We start from the raw sequence: 9,754 nt of genomic DNA, 5'->3' as shown, positions 1-9,754 counted from the left end.
AATTAGCTCAAATTATTACAAGTGAAATGAGGTTCTTTATTCAACATACCAGCTTATAAAGAAAACTTAATTTGATTCCTACACAAAAATACTAGTGTTTTAACTTACTAACCTTTCTTTTCATAGTCTTAACTTCACAAATTTGACATCAAAAGTGTGAGAGTTTAAGCACAAATTCTGTGTATAAGGGAATCTCCCACTAAAAGACAGTGAGTACTGCACTGCAATAATATCAAAAATAGAGCAAGCAAAGTGGTGACAATAGAAATTTCCTAGAAATAAATAAATAATATAATCTATAATTACCAGAATTTGATGAAAAGACTGTCTCCATTCATATTTTCTCCAATATCTTCATTTTAAAAATACCTTGTCTCTTTTCATTAGTAATAGATACACCATTCTCATTTCTCATGAGAAAAAAAATACATACGAAAGTATTTTTACTACCCTGACTTATGTTTTGGTGTTAAATATCCTACACACACACACACACACACACACACACACACACACCACAGCCAGAGAGAGAAAAAGAGAGACAAAGACAGACAGAGAGAGAACATTTCAAGAGACATATATGAGCCAAACTCCTTTTCTTGGTAATAAACTATAATGGATATAATGATAAATGATGTTGAATACTGTTCACAACAACACCACACAGTTTTTATTATATTATAACAATATAATAATGAGACAAAATAAAGAAATACCTTCACAATATCTTCTTGCACAGATTCTGTGGGAGGATAGCATTAAGTTGGGTATCCAGCCATAAAGGAGAAATGGTAGGACAGGAAATAGAGCAATGATATTCTCATAGGCAGCTGAGTTAGTTAGAAATATTATAGGAGTCAGACAGTACTAAGTCCTCGAAGAAACCAATGCAGAAGCCCAGATACCTGCAACTTTGGAGGAGACAGTCCTCAAAACCAAAGATGAAAATATGTACCTGTTTTCTAAGGATTGGTATTCTAAATAGTTCTCTATCACCCTGCGAAAGTCAGGAGTCACGATCCCAATCACCCTTCTGGAAGAGTCACTGCTGTTAATCTTGTCCACTTTCTACATGACTCGCTTCCCCATTTGTCCCAGATTTAATCAATTTTACCTGAGCAATTAATCTTACTGGTTAACCATAGTCCTGTTCCACCTTATGCCCACCTAACAAGTTCCCTTTTTCATCACCTTGAACCTGTCTAATCTCATGATTTTACTCTATACAAGTCCTTAAAAGAGACAAAGTCCCGGAAAACCTGCTCAAGACCCCTTCTGTTCCTCAGACAGAAACTTTCTTTTTCTCAGTAAATATATTCTGCTCTTAACCTCTGTTCTTACTAAAATTTATTCTTCAATTTTAGAGAACACGAACTCAAAAAGGACATATAATGGATAATATCAGTACTATCCAAGAGAGTATGTGGTGAGCATGAAAGAGAGAAAAAGAAATGTCAGGTTGAATCCACATGTTCTAATTAAGGTTCAATATTGGTTCAGTGATGAATATGGTAGAATTTATTGTAAAGACTTTTTTTTCTTTTTTCCTTAGATATCTGCAGTTTTCCTATGAGAACGCATAAAAACAGCAAACTTTCCCATCTTTTTGACATACACCATCTGTTTTTCTTCCACATCAGCATTGGGTTGGTAGCCCGCAATGTCCTGCTTTTCTTTCATGTTGTCACATTTCTTGTGGAGCACAGGCCCAAGTCCAATGACATGACCACTGGTCACTTGGCCCTTATCCACATAGTGATGCTGCTGACTGTGACATTCATAGCTGCAGACTTTTTGGGGTTTAAGTATTGGAGGAATGACATCATATGTGTAGCAGTTATCTATTTTCACAGAGTGATGAGAGACCTTTCCATCTGTACCACCTGCTTTCTGAGTGTCCTCCAGGCTATCACCTTCAGCCTCAGCAGCTCCTGTTTGGCAAAGCTCAAGAATAAATCTCTACATCCTAATCTGTGTTGCTATCTCTTTTTATGGGTCTTCAATATGCTCATCAATATTTGTTTCTTAATCTAAACTGGTAATATCCCTAATGTGACTTCACACAATGTTATGCTTCTCACTAAATCCTGCAGTATTTTGCCAATTAATTACTCAAATACATTTATTTTTATCTGATGACCTTCCAGGATGTGTCTTGTATAGGATTCATGGCCCTCTTCAGTGGATACATGATAATTCTCTTTTACAGGCATACAAGGCAGCCCAAGCAACTTTATAGCACCAGCTTGAGTCCAAAGCTTCTCCAGAACAAAGAATCACCCAGATAATTTTGTTGCTCACAGACTTCTTTATTGTCATGTACTTTTTGGACTGTTTTATCACCTACACTGCTGGAGTGTTGTGGATCAGTGACCCAATTCATCTTTGTGTCCAACTGCTGATTTGCAATTGGCTATGCCATGGTCAGTCCTTTGGTGCTAATCAGCACTCAAAAATGAATGATTAAGTACTTCATATCCAAGTGGAGGAAGAAAAGTGATAATTTGTTTATTCAACCATGAGTAATTTTCCTGAAGATGATCTTTGAAATATATGCTGTTATGCTTTTTCTGTTAAACATGTTTACTTCAATAAATATTGATATGTATACACTAGATAGTTTAGCACTGCAAGTCTGTAAGGAAACATAGACTTCTAACTCTAATCAAAATTGTGAGAACTTGAACTTTTATCCAGTTCGAGCTCTAAAAGTATAATGTACTTTGTACTTTTTGTGAGAATATTACAATTTTAAAAAGAATGCAATAGAAATTACAAATGAAAGAAAAATTTTGGGAAGAATGTGGTTATAGTTTTACACATGTTGTGAGTGTTGATATTTATCAGTCTGTATATTATTCAGTATCAGTTACTCCTCAAGGAACCTATGAAAATACATATTGAAAAAGAGAACACAAAATTTGGATAAAGAAGTAGATGACTTTAAATATATGTGTGATATGTCTACTTGTCTGTGAAATGTAAAACAATTTTTTGAGATAGTATTCAAACATTTACCTTGTATGGGGTGGGAAAAAATTTCACAAATTCCATTAAATAAAATCATTATCTGAATTCACTAGAAATACCTTAGTTAGAGCAGTAAATAGTAATGTTATCTATTTGCTTGCAAAATTTAAGATTTCCTATAAAATTTCTTATAGTTCCCTGTAAAACTAATAGATTAGAAATATAATAATAGAGCTTTAGTAGAAGGCAACATTTAACACAATTTGAATATTCTATCCTTTGTGTTTGCTTTGGCAACCAGAAAATCAATGATTCCGAGCATTCTTTTTTTTAATTATTATTTAAAGAGAAAAAAAAAGAAAGGAAATAAAAAAAAAAACTAAAGCAGTAAAAGGGTACAAACAATAGAGCATTTCAAGGAAAAAAATACAGTAAGATATCACTAGTTAATAGGTTACATGTTGTCATCTTTGAAATAGTTGTCCAAATTATAAAATTAAAGCATGTAAAGTGAACATTCATACAATGAGATTGCACACAATGCCAATCAATGATCCAACAAAAGTTCAGTAATATGGATTTCCATCCTACACACTCAAACATACATGCAGTTATATCCCTTAGACCATCTTCCTTTCCTCTCTTTTTAATAAAAATTACACTTTTTGGTGTTTTTTACTCCCACAATTCTTATTATTTTTTGGAGAGAATAAAACCTAACGTGGCTAAACAAAACAGAGTCGGTTACAACAAAAGGATGGGCATAGTACATGATGCAAAAATAGGATATCAGGTAATCTAAAATGGTTACCATTGTGCTTCTTGCTATTTTTTTAAAGTTGCCTATATCATCAGGTATAATAGAATTGATCAAAACAGTACAGAACAAGACCAATAAAACCTACACTGGAGACCTGACAGGACTTCAAAAAAAGGTAATAGTCAAACCATAATGGGTGTCATAGTATATCTTACTGCCTTCAAAGTGGTTGCCTATACCCTAAAACTTGATACTATAGAAAAAAAACCAGAATATAGAATAATCAGAAAGAACAAGATGGGGAGAGCAATACTGGGGTTCAAATCAGGTTAATAGGAAAACAAAAAGTTACTATAATATGTCCCGCTATTTTTAAATTTAGTTTTCCCCTAATTGACAAAATGTAAGAAAAAATAGATTAATTTTAAAAAAAGGATGAGATTGAGGTAAAAGAGGACATTGTATTAGAACAACACAGGTCAGAACCGAACTATTTAAGCATCATTGTTTTCCATCCCCAAGGTAATCTAACATAATAGTAGTCACCATAGTACCTCCTTCCTTGAATTATTTGAGTATAACTTCATATCCTATAGCATCAAGCATATCAATTCAGTCTGAAGCTATTCAGGAGAATGAAGAAATTACAGGGTATTTAGAACCAGTTAACAGAAAACGAACAATGGTTTCTATAATATTTCTTTGCCTATAAAAATTTTTGTTTATACTATCGCATATAGTAAAATATAGTAAGATACCACATGTTAAAACCAGAGGAAACAGATGTACAACAGCTTGATGGGACTTCAAAACAAGATGATATTAAATCAGCACTAGCTTTTATGATGTGTTGTTTTCTTCAGAATAGCTATTCATAATATTACCAATACTAAAATTGAACAACCCAGATTAAAATCATTGTAATTAATGAGTGATAACATTATATGGTTTAAAACCAATATGATTGGAATCATGATTACCATATAATTTTATGTGTTCTTATCATTTCTTACACTAGGGAAACTATTAGAAATGGATAAAAATGTTGTGGTATTTTTATACAATGGAGTACTACTCAGCTATAAAGAATGATCACACTGAAAGAATGAGATATTTATAAATAAATGGACGCAGCTTGAGACCATACTCATAAGTGAAATAAATCAAACTCACATGTAAGCATTCTTTTATACTTTTTTAGCAGCATGAAAATGAAATTCTGGTGCTATTTCTATTTTGAAAACATTGACTCATTACAATTATTATGCTTGTTATAGCAATATGCTACAAGCCACACAGACTATATACATGTAAACTTCAGAATTTCATCCAAAACATTTTTCTCTAATACATTATCAGTATGATATCTCAGTTTTATCCTTTAGAATGTATAGTATATTGTTATTATAGATCGTTATGGCACATTACTGTTAAAGCTTCCTGCTATAAATTCTGGATAAATTAAGACAAATAATCACTTAAGTTCCTAGGAGTGTTTTAAAACTGAGTTCAAATATAAAGTTATCTAAAAATATAGAAAAAATAAAGAATTACCCAAACATAAAGCTAAAAACACAGTGTTAAGTCTATCAAAATCTTTTGCAGTCCTTGAGCCATTCAGTTGTAATTCAGTTAATCATATCTACCTGGTCTGACAAAACCAGGCATAGAATTTTCAATATCTGTTTAGGTCAGCAGAAAAAGGTGGCAGGAACAGGAGATCCATATTAACAGATGAGACAGCAGACAAAAGGTAAAAGTGACAGGGAATCCAGTCTTCTTGGAGAGAGTAGCAATGCAAGTTTTCCTTCAAGCTCCATTTGATTTCAAGCTCCATTTGGTTTAAGGTTTAACAAATGTGTAATTCAAATATTTATGTCAGTGCTCCAGTATAGGGAAGAAGCAAGTAAAAATTCATTGTAAACAATTCCTGAATATAAAAGTGACATTTTTTAATTTAAAGAACATTCCAAAACCATCAATAAAAAATTAGGTATCTATAAACTGATAGCATGATAAGAATAATAATGAACTTAAACAGGACCAATTCTTCAAATTGATGAATATGAGATGCATTTCTAAATACTTGTCTCTTCTTAAATTTCTTTCATACTTTTATACTTTTCAGAGTACAGATTTTTCATTTTCCTGGTCAAATGTATTACTGAATATTTTATTTTAGTATACTATTACAAAAGGTAACATTTTCTTAGTATATCATTATACATTCTTAGTATATACCATCACTATTGATTTTGCTTATTGAATTTGCAAAGTGTTACAATACTTTGTCATCAGTTCTAAATTTTCTTGGTAGACTATTTTTAAGTTTCCTGTATATAACACCATGCCATCAACAAAGATAATTTAATGTGTTCTTTTCTATATCGTGATATTTTATCTTATCTAATTGTTCTGGTTAGTTTTCCCAGTAATATTTTCAGTACAAGTCACCATTTCATGCAGTGATAGTTGTAAACATGCACTTTACAGGCTTACTGTGCTTAAGTACACGCATTTTACATAATTTTTTATTTTTCTTTAAGTAAACAATGTTTCATTTTGTCAAACAATTTCTTCTTTATTTTTAACAGTAATTATGTTGTTTTCTTATTTACTTTATTAATAGAATATATAACTTTTCTTAGTTTCTATATTTTGAAACATCCTTGAAATTCTGGGATAAGTGCTACTCGATCATGTTGCATAATTTTTAATTTGCTTTTGTTCTTAGGATTTAGGAATTTTCTTTTTTGAGAATTTTCACAAACAAGTGGTACAGTATTCTATGTTCAAGGGCTGAAAGAATTAGGGAATTGAGAGATGAAAGAATAAGGAGGGGAGAAAAAGGGATAAAATGAATTAAAATATATTATGTATGTGTGCCAACTTCACACAAGTAATGAAAACATTAAGTTCTGCAAACATGTACAAAAGAAAACATGAATCAAGAAATGAATGGAATGAGAAGAGCAGGAAGGGAAAGAGGACAAAAAAAGGAAGTAAGATGTGCTATGTTCATGTAACAACTGCACAAGAAAAGTGAACATTGTGTTTCATAAACATATACTAATGAAGAAATCTGAAAATATAAAAAAGTACAGCATTACAACACCAAAATAAAAGAATATTGTTAAAAGGTCCATAACATCTAAGGTGATCTCTAGATACAATGCATTTTTATTAAAAATTTTCAGAGACAGAAAACAATTTTCAATTTATGTGATACGAGGAAAGACTACTTGAATTCTTTTATAAAATGTTTAAAAATATACATGACAATATAAACTAACTGAAATCAGTCTCACACAGGAATATACTAAAACATTGAATATGGTATAAATGAACCATAATGTTTTAAAGTTTTAATTGCTCACACAAAGTAAGAGTAAATTATTGTCACTTGAGAAACTTCAAAGAAAGTTATTCAGGAGATATTATCAATATATCAATTAATAAACTAGGTTACATTTTTAATTTTATGAAATAATTCAAAGACTGTAGGGAAAAGAAAACTGTGGGCATGTACACACATACATATAAAATTATGGAGAGCAATCTAAAGAAAAAAATAATCTCAGTTGAATAATGACAATAATTTCACAATTTACAGTCCAAAAGTCTAAGTAAAAAAGACTGATATAGTATATTTTCAAAAGGATGTATAATGTTTACTAATGTAGGAGTACTTTACATGAGAAATTAAAGAAATAACAATAGGTAAAGAATGAGGAAAAATTATGAATATCTACATTATCATCAGGTAAAGTAGGCATAAATTTTAAGCATCTTACCACACCTAGAGTTATAACCATAATTAAATTTAAACATTATTTAAAAATCATAAAAATATGAGTGTGTATGCAACTTACATTTGGATTTAAATACACATACAAAAATTAAGAGAACTAGAGAAACACACAACTTGACAATCATTCTAGGAAATGATTATATCCTTCCATTAGGAATTGTCAGTATTAAAAATAAAGAAAAGATGTGAAAATATTGTCAAAAATACACACTAACAATTATATACATTTATTCATCTAAAGAAAAGGCAAACCATGCCTTCTTCATATCAGCCACAACAAGATTGACTGCACACTAGTACATAAAACAAGTTTTAAAAAATTCAGTGGTAAAAAGTTGTGCAAATTTGAAGTACATAACATACATACATATATATGTATATCTTTTTAAGCACATAAACTATATATAATATATATAACAAAAATGAAATTTCACCAAGAAATATAATCTAACAGTGAAAAAAACTTCAATTGTGCCAAGTTATAGATTTTATAAGGATAACAAAGGAAAAACCTCTTAATCTAGGTTGACAATAAAAATAAAATACAAATCACCAATATGTATTAAAATGGTTTAATTTTACCAATTATGCATGCTTTACATTAAAAATATAAAACTTAGAGAAAGCAAACAAGACAAGGATGGCCACTATCACCACTCCTATTCAATATAGCTCTAGATGTTAGCCAGATCAATTAGAAAAAAGAGAGAAATGAAATAAGTATAGGAAAGAAAGCAGTTAAATTATCACTGTTTGCAGATGAAGTGAAACTCTACATAGAAGACCTCAAAACTCCATCAAAAGACTACTGAGTTAATAAGAAAATTCAGCAGTGTACCTGAATACAAAGTCAACATTCAAATATCAAAGCATTCCTCTATACAAACAACAAATACAGTGAGAGAGAAATTATGGAATAAGGCCTTTCACAACAGCACCCAAAAAATAAAATGCGTAAGAATCAGCCTAACAGAGGATGTAAATACCTATACATTGAAAACTATAGTACTCTTAAAAAGGAGGTTGAGGAGGAGGCCAGAAAATGGAGATATCCCTTGTTCTTGGATAGTAAGAACTAACATAAGTAAAAATGGCCATACTCCCAAAACTGTTACACAGATTTATTGCAATCACCCATCAAAATAGCATAGCATACCTCACATATCTAGGGGAAAAATCCTAAAATTCATTTACAAACAGAAGAGGCCCAGAATAGCAAATGCAATGCCAGGGCAACAAAGACAAGGCAGCAGGCATCACAATCTCTGACTTGAAATTATACTACAAAACTACTGTGATAAAATCAGCATGATATTTGAAAAAAAACAGACTTGAGGATCAAGAGAACAGATGAGAAAATGCAAACACTGTTACAAAGACACTCAGCCAACTTCTCTTTGACAAAGGAGCTAAACATATTCACTGGAAAAAAGCCTTTTTAATAAATGATGCTGGAAAAACTGGTTTTCCACATGCCAAAGACTAAAATTAGACCACTAAACTAAAGACAAAATTGATCAAAGATATAAATACTCAAATAGAAACACTAAACATACTGGAAGACAAGATAGGAAGAAATCTTGAAGTCATGGGGGTAGACAAACAGTTCATGAATCCAATACAAACCACCCAGGAAGTACTTCAAAGAATCAACAGCTAGGATCTTGTCTTATTAAAAAGATTTGCACTTCAAAGAAATCACCAACAAAATAAAAAGAAAATCCACAAAATGGGAAAGAATTTTGGTGAACTGTTCCTCAGATAAAGCACTTACATCTAGAACATAGAAAGAACTGGAAAACATCAGGACCCCAAATTCAAAGATCCAATCCAAAAATGGGTATTTGAGATGAACATGATCTTCTCAGATGATGAAATACAAATGGAAAATAAAGACATGAAGAAATGTTCAACGTCACTGGTCATCTGAGAAATGCAAATTAAACGATATTGAGATTTCATCTCACTCCAGAAAGAATGTGTGATATCAAGATTTCCACCAATAACAAATGTTGGCCGGGCTGTGGGGGAAAAGGAATGCTGCTCTCCTGTAGATTGTGGTGTAGACTGGTACAATCACTGTGGAAATCAGTATGGAGAGTCCTCAAAAAACTAGGATTGGAAGTTCCATTCAATCGAGCTATTTCCTTGGTACTTTGCCAGAAAGATTGAAAATGTCATACCACAGTGTTATATGTGCACCTGGGTTTATA

At 31.4% G+C, this 9,754-nt stretch overlaps 1 pseudogene; it reads left to right on the top strand.

Annotated features, from left to right (window-relative positions):
• The first annotated feature begins 1,569 nt into the window (after positions 1-1,569).
• Positions 1,570-2,459, top strand: Cavporv1r-ps639 (vomeronasal 1 receptor cavPorV1R-ps639 pseudogene; annotated as a pseudogene).
• The last annotated feature ends 7,295 nt before the right edge of the window (positions 2,460-9,754 follow it).

The sequence above is a fragment of the Cavia porcellus genome, unplaced genomic scaffold (genome assembly GCF_034190915.1).
Source record: "Cavia porcellus strain 051 isolate PalLab524CR breed Dunkin Hartley unplaced genomic scaffold, mCavPor4.1 scaffold_9, whole genome shotgun sequence".
Classification (NCBI taxonomy): Eukaryota; Metazoa; Chordata; class Mammalia; order Rodentia; family Caviidae; genus Cavia; species Cavia porcellus.
The sequence above is the reverse complement of the archived record's forward strand: the minus strand, read 5'-3'. Positions and strand labels throughout refer to the sequence as shown.